Here is a 19,079-nt window from a genome sequence, read left to right as displayed (position 1 = left end):
TGGAACTTGGAGACTCTAACTTGTCAAAGGCAAAAGGACAAGATTTTATAGATAGAGGAGGAGGAGTTAGGGTCATCCACAAGATTCATGGGATTGGCTTTATCATTAAGAAGCTTCCATGAGAGGTGGAGAACTACTTCCCTTCTATGGAGATTCGAAGCCCAACTAAACTAACTCAAGATGGAATCAGTTCATGAATAGGTTAGGAAGAACCTTCGTAAGTTTGTTTGTTAAAAACTTTACCCAACTGGGCTGGCACGAGTGCGACTCTGAGACAGAGTGCCAGCTGGCGTGCCCTCTTTGGAGGATTTCCCCCATTGGCGCGAGTGATACAAAATTGAACCGCGCCAATGGAAAAAGGGCTATTTTTATAGGTATTTTGCAGAAGGTGTCTTCAGGGCATCTGAAGTGCATACTCAAGGGGATACAATGCAAGCGTTTTCAGGTTATGTCACTTCTCACAGGTCCTGGAATAAGTCCTCGAATGTGCGGGAGAAGGGGTAACAGGGACGGCGACAAATTACTATGTAACAGATGCCCCCTAAAGCAAGAAGCCCGAGAGAGAGAGAGGGGTGAAATGCTTTACAAGAACATGGCCAACTGAAAACACTTCCGCCGGAGGACTTGCATGAAGAAGTACAATTGATATCTCAAGTACATGATGTATGTGGTATGGGCGCAACCATCCATATCAGAGTATATAAAAATACAGATCGAAGGTATGGGCACAACCATCCAGTAAGGATAGATAAGTAGACTCAGGCATGGTCGCAGCCATCCAGTGAATGAGTCATGTAATGATCATAATAATCCACAAAATCGCAACATGGATCTCAGCAGACAAAATCCAGGGTCTTGCGCTCCATCTCGACTTGAACAAAGTACAAGTTCAAGCATGCGAATATGGGAGTCGAAGTCGAACATGCAAGAACATCATCTGATTACCAGTCAATGATGAAAACTGTTAACAGACGCGAGAGGTACCACCAATAATGACAATAGTCCTCAAGGTACTATAGGTACAATCTACGACATGAAAATCAGTGAGCCGACGTTGAACACCCGTAGAATCATTCGATCAGAGGCCAATGATGAAAACATCGCGTCGAACACGAAGAACCTGCCATTGAGGCATGCAGGCTCCAAGGCACCTGAAGGGAGTCTCTAGGTAAACTTCCTGGATAATGAGCTGAAGTCGATAGGAAGTGACCTTAATCGAAGGTGGGCCATAATGTTTCCCACATCATCGACACGAGACAAAGAAAGATAATATGTTTTGTGTGAGGTATCAGAGGGAGGTTGAGTATTCTGCAGAGGTCAACTTCTCTTGAACATATTGGTGGCACGACAGTGGACTTGGCAGCATTTGACATCAAATGATCAGGGGTCATGGTGATGAGCTAATGAGCAGATGAGAGGTCAAACAAGATAACGTAAACCCACGGAGGCAAGTGTAAAAACAATATGAGATGTCCCCACCCAGACACGAATGCAGACAAGTGCCATGTTCTAGAGTGACATACTGCCGACAATAATTGTGGTTCCATTTTCCCCAGCATTGCTAGCGAGTACCCCGGTTATTTTTTGATGACAAGCTTGACGGGGATAGCATATGTTTGAAAGACATCATTTTGACTGAATCCGATGTCATTAAGTTTTAACAAGTCTGACAAAGGAAGAACTCAACGTCTTTTCATGTTTAGAGAGTTTGAAAAGACAGCGGAAAAGGAAACTCCAGGGGTGTCCTTTTTCGCAAAGTTGTGTCTCTCGAGCCCGAAAAAGTATAAAACAATGCCCGAGAGAACAACCCGATCATTACGTGAGGAGTACTTTTCATGAGTAGTGATTTCGACCTGAAAAAGTAAAAAAGCGATCGAAACCACGTTGCTTCATAACCGTTAACGAACCTGAAACAACAAGGGTCCGACAATCTTTTCATTTTTACACGGTCGGAAAAGGGTTTAAAGACAACCGCCTCTCATTTACCTTTAATGAGTCGAGAGGACCAACTCGGCATTCTTTTCACGTTTAGAGAGCCAGAAAAGAGAAAAAAGGTGACTCCTCCTGAAGGAACGAGTGGTATAAAGGGTAGTAACATGTTCCGGTAATGGTGGAACTGCTCAAAACATGTAATGGTCAAGAGGCTGGCTAATAAAACCACTCATCGCTACGGTTCCTCAGGAAAGGAAAAACAACCAAGTGAGAGCATATGATCGGCCAAAGAGATGGTAGCAATGGAATGAAATAACCAAGGCTCATCTAGCAGAATTTAGTGGATAAAGCGGCAATCACAAGATGTGAATTAGGTATGGGTTCATTTTTACACAAGCTTGAACCATGGAGAACTCTGCTTGGATTCGGTTTCATGTTTACACAAGCTTGAAACGAAAAACTATGCTTGTTATAAGTTCGCATGCCCCTAGCATAATGACGCAAAACGAGGTACATGCCCCCCCAGCTTCATTGCATTCAACAAAGTGGATGGAATGAAGGTTCACTTTCGAGATCTTGGAAAGACTCGATTTGGAAAGGGAGGAGTTGTTTCATTTTTTAATGAGGTTGACACAGTAAAAGAACTATCCTCATAACCTTTGTTTCATTTGTTAACGAGGTCGACACAAGATCAAGATCTTTCCTTGTAACCCTTGTTCATTTTTTTTAACGAGCTTGACACAAGATCAGGAACTATGCTCGAAACATCTAGTTTCATTTTTTAATGAGGTTGAGACGGGAACAAACTATCCTCGCACACCTATTTCATTTTTTAAGGAGCTTGTCGTAGGAAAGCGAACTATGCTCCGACCAGACCCAGTTTCATTTTTTAAGGAGCTTGACATAGGAAAGCGAACTATGCTCCGACTAGACCTAGTTTCATTTTTTAAGGAGCTTGACATAGGAAAGTGAACTATGCTCCGAATGAAATTCATCATAATGAATAGGAAGTCGTCGCTTCCAAGAATGGCACTCTCAGTAGAAGGACAACATCTTGGAAGTCAGGACCCAATGCCCCCAGGACATTATGCACGATGGCATCATCATGGGATACAGGCACATGGTAAGTAGCCAAGTAGTTGACCTGCGGTGAGGCAGACACAACCGGTGGATAAAAACCAGGAGGGGGTGGCAGCTGCGCAGGAGGCACCGGGGGACTAAAGAATGATAATTGATCTATAGTCATGATTCTTCCGTCGTGTGGAAAGAAAACCACACGGAAAAGCGAAGAGACAAGGGCCCCCATGGCATAAACATAGTCACGGCCAAGGAGAAGACTGAAATCTAAAGCACCTTGGACAACCAGCACGTCCATATAGATGGTTTTGCCTCGCAAAGTAATAGGAAATTTTGGGAGGACCCCTAGAGGTTGACTGGTTCCCCCGTCAAATGCTAACATATTCTGTGCGACCGGCCCAAGCTGCGGGGAACCTAAAGCTTGCCAAGTAGTGGACGGCATGACACTGAGAGACACACCTTCATCCAGAACAGTGCCAGGTACTGCCTTATCATAGGCAAGTACTGTAATCTAGAAAGGAACATGGAATGTAAGGCGGAAAGCAGTCAGGTGACTCCAGTCAAAGGAGATGGCCAAACTACTTGGTGGGGGAATCGTATGATTGCCCCCATGCTCTATAGGAACCGAAGAAGGACTTTCGAGAGCAACTGGGATAGGAGAGTCATTTCTGGACTCAGGGGAATCTGAGGAGACGAGAAGAACATGGGCATGATGCTCTTCTAAAGCAGAGTGATCGACGGGTGGTGAGCTCGATTTGACACTCTTTTCGACCAATGGTTGGTCTGGAACAAGCTTGGCACAGCCTGGTTCGGGAAGAGGATCCTGGACAAGAGAAGAATATAAGTCAATCTCTTTGTCAATAGGGAGAGGGTCTGAAGAGAGCCTCTGATAACCAACAGGAAGTTGGGGTGGAGAAGCTGTAAGGATTTCCAAAACAGCGGAAGCTTTATCCATGAGCGGAAAAAGGTGAAGGGGATGATTGCCCTCACATAGTCTAGAGGGAATTCGAATCTTCCCTTTCTTCTGAATGTTGTCAGTTGATAGGATGGCATCGCCATGAGCTTTAGAGGATGATGAGGGATGAGCCAGATCACGAGACCATACTTCAAGGATCTTGGGAATGCCAGGACAATCACGAAGAAGGTGGTCATCCTTGCACAATCTACAAGGAAATTTGACCTTCCGCAGAGGAGCAGAACGTGGCTCGACTTGAGTTGTACTTTTAACCTCTCACTTAGGAGACTTCTTCTTCTTCGTCTTCTTCTTCTTCTTCTTAGCCACCTGGTTACTTTAATCCATTTTTTCACCAGGCGATGTAGAAGATGAGGACGCAGAAACAGGTGAACAAGGGGAGAGGTCCACCTTAGAATCAACATAATGTTGTTCGGGTGGAGGAACTGATTGACTAGCAGTTGGGACGGTAGGGACTAGAGAGGTTGAGAACAACCAAACAGGCAACCCAATAGTTAACCCAGGAAGGGACAACGTTTCCATGTAAGGAGCACCAACATTTCCAAAAGGAGGGAAATGACCAGGATTCCCATCAGAGGGGATGCCTGGGTTGGTAAACTCTGGAAAAGTTGCCATCACAAATGAGAAAAAACCCTACTCAAACCAACTCAAACAAGATCTAACTGGGTAAATGTGAATTGTGGCCGAATAAATTTTAAGACGCAAGGACATAACTTGACCTCTTCATTTTTTAAGAGTCGAGAAAAGGACAAAAACATGACTCTAGTCGCCTTCGAATGTTTAATGAGCCTGAAGTGACAGGTTCTCAGATGAGCCTTTTCTTTTAGGGTGTCCGAAAAGGATCAAAAGTGACTACTCTGGAGAACTAGGAAAAAGGTTTACCAAACAAATCCGTAAAACTGCATATACACCTTGGCAATCACATGAAAACCAAGGACTTTCTGTACGGGAGTCAATCTTCCCGAATGTTGTGTTCGGTGCGTTACGGCTTGTAAGGCGGCAGACACGGCTTCCTATGGATAAAGGATGATAACCTAGTGGGGTTTCCCCATATACTCAACGGTACGTGGGATCTCAAATCCGTGCTAGACCACTATTGAGTCATGAAAGGAGGAATACCCAACCTTGAGTGAAACAAAAGTGACTAGGTTTAACGACACCGGAGCCTAGACCTCTAAATGTGTGCGTTATGTTCCAATGCATTTTTAGATTCATTCAGTTCATTTTAAACTTGATCTTGTATTAGGTTTCAGTTTTCAGGCCCTACCGTATGTAATCTCCCAAAATTCCCTAAATGCAAACTATATGCCAAAATATGTCATTTCATTCGATGAATGCTAGTTATGAGAGGGTTTGAGAGCTTTGACGCAAATGAAATGATCACAAAAAAACAAAGGACTTCCCTAATGCAGCTAATGGAAATTAACAAACTTTTCTTTAAGATCACTAATCACTAATCAAAATGAACAGCTCTAATTCTCATTAACTAATACAAAGCAAAAGAGATTTTTTTCTTTTATGTCGATGGCAAAGTGCATTAAACAAACTTTGAGAAATGATAATAAAAGAGTAAAAACACAAATTTCACTCAATGTAAACACAATCAGTTCCCTAAATCACAAAGCAAACCTCCAAAGAATGAAAAAAAGTCCCAAAGACACCAATGAGCCGTGTAATCTAGGCTCAAAGTGAGACGAAGCAGAATTCAAGTGAAGACAAAGAAAGTCACCCAAATAACACAATAAAACGATTTACAACCACCAAACAAGTGCAAGGGAGCAATCAGAGAGTTGACTGGACTACTAGAAGATCAAAACACCTGAGGAAGGCTCGACACACAAAGCCACTAGATGCCCTAGGGCTAGAAATGTGAAATCGATGGAAAAAAGCAAACACCCAAAGGGTAATGATCAAAGCCAGTCAAATCACACTCCAACACACTGAAGTAGTCTAAAAAAGGTACCTAGAACAAAAACCAAGCTCAGAGGGCTCACAACCAAGCAAACTTCATAAGGTCCCAGGCCTGGCGCGACTGTCAGGCCAAAAAGAGTGCCTTTCAGATATTGGCGCGGGTTGTCAGTGAGAAACTGGTGCCAATTGGCGAGACTGTAACACTATAAAAGAGCGCCAACCGAGTTTGCTATGGAAAAATAAAAACAAATGAGCCAAAGCTAAGTCAACAGTACCCAGGTACACCAAGGGGCAAGAAGCAATACAGGGACTCAACCCAGAAAGCCAATCAAGCAGGAGAAACCAAGAAACAAGGCAAGCTCCAAGCCGTTCAGCTCATAAACCAAACCGGAGATGGACTGAAGTGGCGTTGATCTACTTTGCTAATGCGGAGCAATAGCGTTTCGAAGGCTATCTGGCCGTACTTCAGGCTCCGTCTAAAGTTTACAAATCAAACAACAAGACAAAACAAACAACAAGGCAAAAAGCCAACTCCCCAGCGGAGTTGCCAAATTGTTGTGGAGGTAAATCCCCTCTACGGACAGAGGCAATCCCTACTAGCCCAAATGGGGTCTAGCAAAAATCAAACAACACTAACATGCAGGTTCCTAATTAAAAATCAAAGACCAATGATGAGGGCCTACCTGGATTCCAAAGCTAATATTTGTAGAAGAGTCGTTTCTCCCATTCCTTTGCTCCGGCTGGTCACAATCCCCACGATCCTCATGAACGAACACCTGCACATGCAAAGAACGACACAAATACAAGCATAAAATCCAATAGATGCAACTATATATGAGTCAGAAAGGATATAACTCAATCATCATTACAAAGGCAATAAGAGTGGAACCATAATGATAGTCGTCTATTATTGATAAACAACAAAGAAGAATACAACCATAGTTATAACGTCAAATCCTCCTTTGGCTGGGTGATCAGCAACACATGCCTTGCAAAGCTTATTGGGAATGGGGAACAAGCCTCTCTCTCCTTGGTCACTTGAATAAGAACATCCTCACTTAAGATTTAGCCTCATGGGAATGAATAAGGCTCCTTGTAGCATGAACTTGGCAGTTCTCAGACTTTGAGACTTAGAATTTGGAACTTGGAGACTCTAACTTCTCAAAGGCAAAAGGACAAGCTTTTATAGATAGAGGAGGAGGAGTTAGGGTCATCCACAAGATTCCTGGGATTGGCTTTATCATGAAGAAGCTTCCATGAGAGGTGGAGAACTACTTCCCTTCTATGGAGATTCAAAGCCCAACTGAACTAACTCAAGATGGAATCAGTTCATGAATAGGTTAGGAAGAACCTTCGTAAGGTTGTTTGTTAAAAACTTTACACAAATGGGCTGGCGCGAGTGCGAATCTGAGACAGAGTGCCAGCTGGCGCGCCCTCTTTGGAGGATTTCCCCCATTGGCACGAGTGACACACAGTGGAACCGCGCCAATGGAAAAAGGGCTATTTTTATAGGTATTTTGCAGAAGGTGTCTTCAGGGCATATGAAGTGCATACTCAAGGGGATACAATGCAAGTGTTTTCAGGTTATGTCACTTCTCATAGGTCCCGAAATAAGTCCTCCAATGTGCAGGAGAAGGGGTAATAGGGACGGTGACAAATTACTATGTAACAGATGCCAGCCTCTTGACCACTAGCCAGCCTCTTGACCATTACATGTTTTAAGCAGTTCCACCATTATCGGAATCAGTTGCTACCCTTTATACCACTCGTTCCTCCAGGAGGAGTCACCTTTTTGCTCTTTTCTGACTCTCTAAACGTGAAAATAATGCCGAGTTGGTCCTCTCGACTCCCTAAAGGTAAATGACAGGCAGTCGTCTTTAAACCCTTTTCCGACCGTGTAAAAACGAAAAGATTGTCGGACCCTTGTTGTTTCAAGTTCGTTAACGGTTACGAAGCGACGTGGTTTCGATCGCTTTTTTACTTTTTCAGGTCGAAATCACTACTCATGAAAAGAACTCCTCAATCGTAATGATCGGGCGGTTCTTTCGGGCATTGTTTTATACTTTTTCGGGCTCGAGAGACACAACTTGGCATTCGTTTCAGGTTTAGAGAGTCAAAAAAGAGCAAAAAGGTGACTCCTCCTGGAGGAACGAGTGGTATAAAGGGTAGCAACTAGTTCTGGTAATGGTGGAACTGCTCAAAACATGTAATGGTCAAGAGGCTGGCTAATAAAACCACTCATCGCTGCGGTTCCTCAGGAAAGGAAAAACAACCAAGTGAGAGCATATGATCGGCCAAAGAGATGGTAGCAATGGAACGAAACAACCAAGGCTCATCTAGCAGAATTTAGCGGATAAAGCGGCAATCATAAGATGTGAATTAGGTATGGGTTCATTTTTACACAAGCTTGAACCATGGAGAACTCTGCTTGGATTCGGTTTCATGTTTACAAAAGCTTGAAACAAAAAACTATGCTTGTTATAAGTTCGCATGCCCCTAGCATAATGACACAAAATGAGGTACATAACCTGAAAATAGATGCATTGTATCCCCTTGAGTATGCACTTCATATGCCCTGAAGACACCTTCTCCAAAATACCTATAAAAATAGCCCTTTTTCCATTAGCGCGGTTCCACTGTGTATCACTCGCGCCAATGGGGGAAATCCTCCAAAGAGGGTGTGCCAGCTGGCACTCTGTCTCAGAGTCGCACTTACGCCAGCCCAGTTGGGTAAAGTTTTTAACAAACAAACTTACGAAGGTTCTTCCTAACCTATTCATGAACTGATTCCATCTTGGGTTAGTTCAGTTGGGCTTCGAATCTCCATAGAAGGGAAGTAGTTATCCACCTCTCATGAAAGATTCTTAGTGATAAATCCAATCCCATGAATCTTGTGGATGACCCTAACTCCTCCTACTCTATCTATAAAAGCTTGTCCTTTTGCCTTTCACAAGTTAGAGTCTCCAAGTTCCAAATTCTAAGTCTCAATGTCTGAGAATTGCCAAGTTCATGCTACAAGGAACCTTATTCATTTCCATGAGGCTAAATCTTAAGTGAGGAGATTCTTATTCAATTGACCAAGGAGAGAAAGGCTTGTTCCCCATTCCCAACAAGCTTTGCAAGGCATGTGTTGCTGATCACCTAGCCAAAGGAGGATTTGACGTCAGAACTATGGTTGTATTCTTCTTTGTTGTTTATCAAAATAGACGACTATCATTATGGTTCCACTCTTATTGTCTTTGTAATGATGATTGAGTTATATCCTTTCTGAATGATACATAGTTGCATCTATTGGATTTTATGCTTGTATTTGTGTCGTTCTTTGCATGTGTAGGTGTCCGTTCACGAGGATCGTGGGGATTGTGACTAGCCGAAGCAAAGGAACGGGAGCAACGACACTTCTACAAATATTAGTGTTGGAATCCAGGTAGGCCCTCATCATCGGTCTTTGATTTGAAATTAGGAACCTGCGTGTTAGCGTTGTTTTATTGTTGCTAGACCCCATTTGGGCTAGTAGGGATCGCCTCTGTCCGTGGAGGGGATTTACCTTCACAACATGGAGCAACCACATGTCAGGAAACATAGAAATGCTTTCTAATCTAGATGAGAATGTGAAATCTAAAGTGACATTACGGACTGATAGAAAAGTCTCTGTCATGGGAAAAGGAAGAGTTAATTTCCTAACAAAGAAGAGGGAGAAGAAATACATCTCAAATGTTTACTTTGTCCCCGGTTTGAGACATAATCTCATGAGCGTTGGACAACTCATGGAGAAAGGCTACAATGTCTTCCTCAAAAATGATGTGTGCACAATTTTGGATAAGCCTCCAAGCAGACAGCTAATTGCAAAGGTTCAGATGACAAAAAATAGGATGTTTCCCCTAAAGATAAGATCAAATTTGAAAGAAGGTGCACAAGCACAACTATCAATGAACTCACAAGAGGATGGAAAAAAGAGGCAGTTGTCACACAAGTAAACTTTCAAGCAGAGGTAAAAGACAAAAACTGGTTATGGCACTTGAGTTTGAACATATCAACTTTGGAGGTTTGAATTTGCTGCGTAGGAAAAACACAGTGAGGGGTTTACCACTCATAGAAAAACCAGACATCGTATGTGAAGGATGTATCTTGGGCAAGCAACATAGAGAGACATTTCTAGTAGGAAAGTCAATGAGGGTAAAAGCACCTTTGGAGATTGTCCACTCAAATTTATGTGGACCAATGTAGACACCATCAGTTAGTGGCAGTCACTATGTATTGACCTTCTTAGATGACTACATCAGGAAGACATGCGTCTTTCTCCTAAAACATAAAAGTGAAGTGTTTGAGCGCTTTCGCCAGTGCAAGACTCTGTTGAGAAGCAAAGCGGATACTACATCAAAGTCCTCAAGATTGACAGAGGTGGCGAATATATCTCAAATGATTTCCGTTGATTTCGCAAGGAGCATGGAATTCACAAGCAGTTTACAACAAGGTATACACCTCAGCAAAATGGTGTGGCAGAAAGGAAGAATAGGACCATTATGGAGATGGCAAGGACTATGGTGAAGGAAAAGCATTTTCCAAATGACTATTGGGCTGAAGCTGTCGCATGTGTAGCATATATCTTGAATAGATGTCAAACCAAAAGCGTCTAGAACATAGTTCTTGAAGAAGCATGGAGTGGAAGAAAGCATACTCTCAGTCACATGATAGTTTTTAGATGTGTGGCTTATGCACATGTCTCGGATAAGTGGAGAAAGAAGTTGGACAAAAAGGGAGAGAAATGCATATTTTTTGGATATAGTGATGAATGCAAGGCATAGAAACTCTACAATCCATTAACCAAGAAAATTATAATCAGCAACGATGTGTAATTTATAAAAGAGGAAGCATGGGATGGAAGTTTAGAAAAGACAGTCAATGTCAAAGCATGCATACCACATGAGGACAGAGAGGAATTAACAACAGCAAGTAATTCCTCAACTGTGACTCCCTCTACTCCTATTCAAGTGCAGTAGAGTAGGTAGCAAGCAACGCCATCAACCAATAATAGGACAATTTCGTGAATCCAAGCAAGTGCTTCTCCAAGCACACCGCGAAGCACGACACCAAGTGACATTTCCAGCCCATCTTCAGCAAGCACAAGAAGGCCAAAATTCATTAATTTAAATGAAATTTATAAGCAAGATGAAGTTGATAGTAGCGCAGCTCTGAATTCCTTATTTGCATTATTTTGTCATGTAGATGATCCAGTCCACTTTGAATATGCAGTCAAAGAAGAAAAATGGATTGCAGCAATGGAGGAATAAATAGAAGGAATAGAAAGGAATGACACATGGAAGTTAGTGAGCCTTCTGAAAGGAAAACATGTCATTGGAGTGAAGTGGGTCTATAAAACAAAAAGAAACATTGAGGGAAATATTGAAAGGCACAAAGCAAGGCTAGTTGTCAAAGAATACAAGCATGAGCATGGAAGAGATTACGCGGAGACGTTCACTCTAGTCACGCGCATGGAGACAGTGCACATAGTGGTGGCGATCAGCATGAAACATAAATGGATAGTGTATCAAATGGATGTAAAATCATCGCTCTTGAATGGAGTGCTAAAAGAGGAAGTGTATGTCACGCAACGGCCTGGTTATGAGGTTGAAGGCCAAGAAGACAAAGTGTATCGGTTGAGGAAAGCTCTTCATGGATTGAAGCAAGCACCGCGCGCATAGTATAGTAGGATAGATGCTTACTTGTTGGATAATGGTTTCGACAAATGTGATGGTGATCCTACTCTTTACATAAAATAGAGCGAAGGTAAGATTCTCATTGTCATCTTATATGTAGATGATTTGATCTTTAGAGGAAGTTATGATTTCCTCATCGCTGATTTCAAACAAGTCATGAAGAGTGAATTTGAAATCACTGACTTGGGATTGTTAAGATTTTTTTTGGGCATAGAAGTGAAGTAAACAGAAAATGGAATTTTTATCTCTCAAGAAAAGTATGTGGGAGAAATTTTGGAGAGATTTAAAATGCATAACAACTAGTTCGCACCAACTCCAACTGTCATAGGGTTGAAGTTGAGCAAAGAATATTGTAGCAGCAATGTCAATCCAACATTATACAAAAGTATGATAGGCAGCTTTATGTATTTTACCGCCACTAGGCCGAATATAATGTATGCATTAAGTTTCGTGTTAAGGTTGATGGAGACACCCAAGTAGACATATTGGAAAGCAACAAAAAGGATTCTGAGGTATGTCAATGGGACAAAACAGTATGGCATTTTGTACACAGCAACAAGTAATTTTAGGTTGGTTGGTTTCACTGACAATGATTGGGCACACAGTGTTGATGACAGAAAGAGCACGTCAGGATATGTTTTTCATTTGGGTTCCAGAGCCATTTCATGGGCCTCCAGGAAGCAGCCAATAGTGTCACTATCAATAGCAAAATCTGGATATGTCGCAACAACAGCAGCAGTGTATCAGGTAGTTTGGATGAGAAGGATGTTAAGGGATCTTTGTCATGACCAGGAGGGCTCGATAACTATTTTCTGTGACAACACCTCAGTAATTGCATTGTCAAAGAATTATGTCTTCCACAAGAGGACCATGCATATTGATGCTAAATATCATTTTATTAGAGAGTTGATTAATAATGATGAAATTATGTTGCAGCACTACAGGTCACAGGAACAATTTGTTGATATTTTCACAAAGCCATTGGCATGTGAAAGTTTTGTTTATCTCAGAAACTAATTGGGAATTGTCAATCGTGGCAATTGTAATTAAGGCGGAGTGTTGGAAATAATAATCCCAACCACCGCAATAAATAGCCTGACAGCAGCCATACTTTTCAGACATATTTTTGCAAGTTACGTCTCTGTTTGAAGATCGAAGGACTGAAGCCAGACGAGAACCATTCTAAAACTCAGCAAAGGCATTTAAAACAGTTAACGTTCTTTGGTAAATAGATATGGGCAAGAATTCATTCAGCAACCATTGCCCACACTCCACAAACACCTACGCGATTCTGATCACACTCAACAACAACATCATATTAATTTCGCTATGCCATCAATTAAAGTTAAAAATTGTATGTTGAGTTATATATGAATGTAAAATTCATTTTGATAGGTTAGAGTGTAAGAGGTAAGAGAGAAAAAGAGAGCAAGTCTCTAGGGAGAAAATGGTGGAGCAAATTTTGGTGGGCGCCTTAAAACAACAGTTACTGTGTTTCAGTGTGTTACTCCACTTGAATGTAAATCAATATAAACCTTAGTTTTTACTTGGTGAATGAGCCATAGCCTCATGTGAATGTATTTTCATGTTTTAGAATTCAATACTAAGTTTTTATTGTGTTGCTCCAACCTTATGTTGTTTATCTTTGAGTCTATGCAATAGCTCCGCGAAATCGAGGTTTGCGAAATCTAAGTCTGTGAAATAGCCTCGCGGTGTGCGAAGGTAGCTGCGCGAAATTAACTCTGTGGTGCACGAAGCTAGCTGCACGAAAGTAGTTTTGCGAAAGTCAAAGACCTCTACCCCTCTGCGAAAATTAAATTTCCCAAATATTTTTTAACATGGTATCAAAGTGGGTTACACTCTGTTAAAACAAACTAATACTCCTTCAACACAAAAATAGAATGTGTAATAGCATACCAATATAATAAGAATCCCACTCTATAGTTTAAAATATATAATAATAATCCAATTTCAAATGAATAAATTTTGTTGTGAATAAGTTTAAAAATATAAAATAATCAAATTTAGTACGAGTAATAAGCACTTTAAATACTATTGCTAAAATTTTGTAAGTTAATGCTCATACTTTATTTTTAAGGATAAAATTGGATTTATAAGAACATATAAATAGAAAAATGAAATAAGCAATCCGTTCACTATTTAATTTAAAATAAATATGAGTTGTAATCAGTTTTAATTTAAAAATAAAATTAAGATATCTAAGTATAAAATATATAAGTGAGAATTTGTTGGTTTACTATATACTTAAATACGAGTATGAAAAAACAAATTTAGGATATGATGAGTGAAAGTGAATTTAAAATTTGAGGAAAATAATGAAACTTAGAAATATAATTATTAAAGTTTTTAACATAGAAGGAAGTGTCTGTATTGGTTTCTCTATTTGTTTTGAGTACCATTGTGAGCATCATTGTGATGACTGCAACTTATAAAGTCAAAAGGGAGAAGGAAAAATATTTACATAAAATCTTTAATATCGTTGTATAGAAAGGCTTTATATTGGTTGTTATATTCTTATTATAACATTATTGCCATGACTGCAATGGATAAAGTTAAGAGGAAAAAGGTTAGAGATATGGTTACTTAAAGCTTCCAATATTATTAGTCCTTACCTTTGGCATAGCAGGGACTATAGCGTTTGATCAAACGTTTGACTACCTATTAATCCATCCGTTGACCGTTCTTTTTATGCTTTTTTGTGTTCTAACCAAAGTTTAATCGTAGCAATTTTGTTCACTTAAATTTTATCCAAATTTTTAACTCTGAAAGCATTCTACCTCTTATTAGAGGCTTCACGTGGCCCGATGCATGAAAATTATGGCAATACCATTTTATCCAAAGCTCTGTCATTTTATATACCAGTGCCAATTGCTTTATATCAAAGTTTTTGCAGTTTATTTATATCGCAGCGTTTGAAATATTTTATGCAAAGTTTTTAAGCCTCCACTTCCAGTGGAGGCTGCATGCCACCTGCATGTTCTTCGGGCCACTTGTCACCTCCTATATCTCCTGTCCTGTTTTGTTCCACGCAATAAACAATACATGCAATATATGTTCCCTCCGCGTCATTCCTCTTGCCCCTCCATGCTCATGTTAGCTCATTGTTCTCTGCAATAGTTGTTCTCTGCAATAGTTGAGCCAGTCGGTTCAATTCAATTCGCATCAGAGCCAACCTGTTCAATTCGCAGAAGAAAAGCAGAGAAAGACAAGAGCTCCACTGTTTCACTGAACATTTCTTTAGTTGATTTTCACTTTTTCATCGATCCATGGCTTCACCCAACGCCTGGCTTCACCCAACGCCTATCTTCTCCGGTTAATCTGCGCTTGGAGGTACAGTTTGGAAATTCAATTATATTTTTTTTTCAACCTAACTTTTCATTACAAAAATGATTACAGTAGCTTGGTTTGTTATGATTCTTCAAAATTGTTTTCATTATAAAAATAATTACAAGTAGCTTGTTTTTGTTATGCTTATTCAAAAACAATTTTGATATTACCTATTGGCTTGAGGAACACAGTGGTCTTACCTTTCTGAAGCCTACTTGATGATGGATGGATGACTGACTGACTGCCAGTTGGACCTACAGATAGCAAGCACCAGTTGTTGAATTGCAGGAAGGAAAATGGCGGCATAGGAACCACCAGTCGATCGTCGGAACTGCCTTCTTTTCTTGTTGAGGAACTACAAACAACCACCCTGAGAAGGGCATTGAAAGGAGAATGATTGATAGAGGACTGACCGACCGACTAAAGTCGAGGAGAGGTACCGCCGGGAGAGTGGTTCAACATGAATGATATAAGAATATCCATTTCATGGCGGCGACTTCGGGTGCGGATTGATTAAGGTGCAGATTGCTTATTGCATATACAGATCGAGATTGAGATGCTTACCTTCATGAGTAAGATCCAGTCCCAGGCGTAGAGCCGGTTGAAGGACCACCCTATGTTCATTCTCCAGGTGGTTACCATGTTCATGCACAGTTACAAATGTCTTCATGGTTCTATTCAGATTTGGGGCATGCTGCATCTAAAACCCTTCTAATCCGTTGTTGCATATACTATAGTTTGGAGACTCTAGGCCTAGGTCATCAACCACACAGGCCACAATTTGACACAAATCGGTCCTATACTATAACCAAATGAATTCTATATTGTAGCCACATCGCTACAACCATTTCACCAGGAGAATCAAAGATCAATATAGGAAAAGAGAACCAGGTTACCTAACCACGCAAAAACTGCAAAATTTGGACTTTTAGGACAATCTGTAACACAACAATTAACTTGCATTGGAAAATAAAATAAAATTTAAAGCCAGATGTAAAAGAGTGGGTCTCCCAACTTACATCTCTGTGCATTGAAAAACATCAGAGCCTTGTGAAGTGCCTTGGTATAACTATCAGGAGGCGGATCTGTCAAAGTCCTGCAAGTTCCTACTCCTGTCATCGTCCGTGGCTGAATCGGCATTGATCTCCAGGGCTCCTCCCCACGGATCTCGCCCATACATTGACATGGTGGAACAGAGTCCCACAAACCGAAAGTCCCAAAGATCTCAGCACAGCCACTGAAACCACCCGGTTTGTCTCAGGTGGGTACCTGAGATTTTTCACAACAAACAGCCACTGAAACCAAGATTTTCTCAGGTGGGTGGCTCAGATTTTTCAAAGAGGAATTGGAACAAGGCTACGCCCGCTTACTCTGAGCCTTCCCAAGCCTCTGGTGGATTTTTCCAAGTTCTTGCATCATTCTGGTACGTTCCCTGTTCATGCTCCTCCTATTCACGCTCCTACTCAAAATGGGTCTAGGCCCTCCTATTCACGCTCCTGCTCAAAATGGGTCTCGACTGAGAAGTTGAAAATTGAAATAGGAAATACCCATGCTAATCCCATTCTAATTGTGGTAGAGCGTAGATAGTGAATATCCAATTCTCAGCGCAGTTCCTCTGAATTTGGTCGAAAATCAAATTGTTGTTCCCATGGCAGCCACTACGACATTTTCATATATCTGCATTCTGACCTACTCCTGTAGTAAGATCTTGCTATCGCCTTATGATGCCGCCGTAGAATCGTCTCCTGTTGCTTGTCAAAAATAGGGGATGGGAATTATCAGTTTACTGGCGTCAACCAGACCACACACTATAGATATAGGATAGACCAAGAATTTATCGTTTACCAGGTTTAAGCAATTTTAGGTGAATCTGCTCCCGCCTCTATATCTGTCCATGTCTCCACGGTGGTGGGTTAACCGTCGCGCCCTTCCTTATGCCTTCTTCCTTCACTTGATAAACTGGATATGCAACCTCTTTAACTTCGGCCTTTGTAGCCACCATAAGCCGACCTCGGGAAGGTGAGGGGCATTGATGGAGTCAATTTACAGACAGCAAGCTGCATGAAAAATATATGAAATGTGGTAGAGTCTTTTTGACAGATATAAGAAATGTGGCATTGTCTTTTTGACGTGTGATATTATCATCTTCACATTTGTTCGTATTTACTTGCTTAGATTAAAAAGCTTCAAGAAATTTTATTTTATTTCATTATTTCATAAATTTAAAAATAATGACTTAATTCATAATTAACATATCTTTTATTGTGAATTTTCCTGCCACTTGATTTTCCTGCTACTAGGATCAGCCACTGGATATCCCTGCTATGGGATCAACAAGTTTAAGATCTCCTGATAGGTAACCTGGTTCTCTTTTCCTATATTGATCTTTGATTCTCTTGGTGAAATGGTTGTAGCGATGTGGCTACAATATAGAGTTCATTTGGCTATAGTATAGGACCGATTTGTGTCAAATTGTGGCCTGTGTGGTTGATGACCTAGGCCTAGAGTCTCCAAACTATAGTATATGCAACAACGGATTAGAAGGGTTTTAGATGCAGCATGCCCCAAATCTTAATAGAACCATGAAGACATTTGTAACTGTGCATGAACATGGTAACCACTTGGAGAATGAACATAGGGTGGTCCTTCAACTGGCTCTACCCCTGGGACTGGATATTACTCGTGAAGGTAAGCATCTCGATCTCGATCTGTATATGCAATAAGCAATCTACACCTTAATCAATCCGCACCCGAAGTCAATCTGCACCCGAAGTCGCCGCCATGAAATGGATATTCTTATATCATTCATGTTGAACCAGTCTCTCGGTGGTACCTCTCCTCAACTTTATATTCAAAACATTAAAGAATGCAAAACCAACAATAAATCAATCACTGCAATGTTGCTTTTGACACAACTAACATGGCAGATTAGTCTTGCCAAAAACTTAAAGAATACATAATGAATAGTAAAGTTTAAATGGTTTATCTTACCCCTAATGGGGATGACTCCCGAGAGACCATAAAATTTAGGTGGGCACACCCTCGCATGCAGCTACATTCCAACTTAATCGTTGTCTTTAACATGAAGCTCAAAGGAGTGATAAAGTGGGGAAGGAGTGAGGCCTAGCTTGGTTAGTCAAAGCGCCACTCATTTTCTTGCATGGGAGAGACTTCAAGAAACATTTTGACCAAGACGTTGGAAAAATGGTTGCAAGGTCTAGTTCAAAAAGGAAATTTTGACTGTGTTTGAGAAAAGGAGCAAGGAAGCCAACTGTTTGTGGCTGGCGTGATGGACTAACTACAGGAAGGAGTTGGATTTGTCTGAAGAAGAAACTGGTAATTGAGGCAGCTATAAGGAACATATTGGCCTACGCCATCTCGAGAATTCACATGTTGCCAAACTGGTAATTGAGGCAGCTATAAGGAACATATCGGCCTACGCCATCTCAAGAATTCACATGTTTCCAACCCTTTTTGGAGCATGATTCTTCCCCTAACTTGTAGTAAAAAAGTATCTCTCCACCTGTTTTGGGTGTTTTCAAATATGAAGGATTATTCTATGTGTTTAGTTTAGTATAGATTTGGCTATTATTTTACTGCCCAAGAGATTCAATGTTATTAGTATGATAGTTTGAATAGCATGTGGGTTAAAAAAATTACTATATTGTATGCTTCTATTGTCTCCATCAGTGATCCTATTGGTGTTAATTTCATTCATTCTCTATTGAGATGTATTTGTGATGTTATAGGTTTGCGTCCCTCTTTCTAGTTCTGAGTCTTATTGATACATGTTTGGGATTTTTTGGGTTTGCGCTATGGTGAATTCGTTTATAAAGTGAAGGGTCCCTGTGGCGTTACCTTTTACAACCCTCCTAAGCAGTTGTTGACAACTAGCCTTCTGTGGGATTTTTCTGTGGACTAGTGTTGTCTTCCCCTATCATGGTATTATTCTGTTGGTAATTTGTTATCGCAATTTAAGGGTGGTATTAGACTCAATAATTCAAGCTATACCAGGACAATTACTTGTGTCTCCCTTGGCTTGGCGTTAATCCTAGTGAGTGTTAGTAGAAGGTCCCAACTTTTTTGGTGGAAAGTGGAGCACCAAAGAATGTGCAACATGA

Source organism: Pinus tabuliformis, chromosome 4_2 (assembly GCF_031772625.1).
Source record: "Pinus tabuliformis cultivar Carrire ecotype Pingquan chromosome 4_2, CPIR1, whole genome shotgun sequence".
Classification (NCBI taxonomy): Eukaryota; Viridiplantae; Streptophyta; class Pinopsida; order Pinales; family Pinaceae; genus Pinus; species Pinus tabuliformis.
This window is presented reverse-complemented; position numbering follows the sequence as displayed.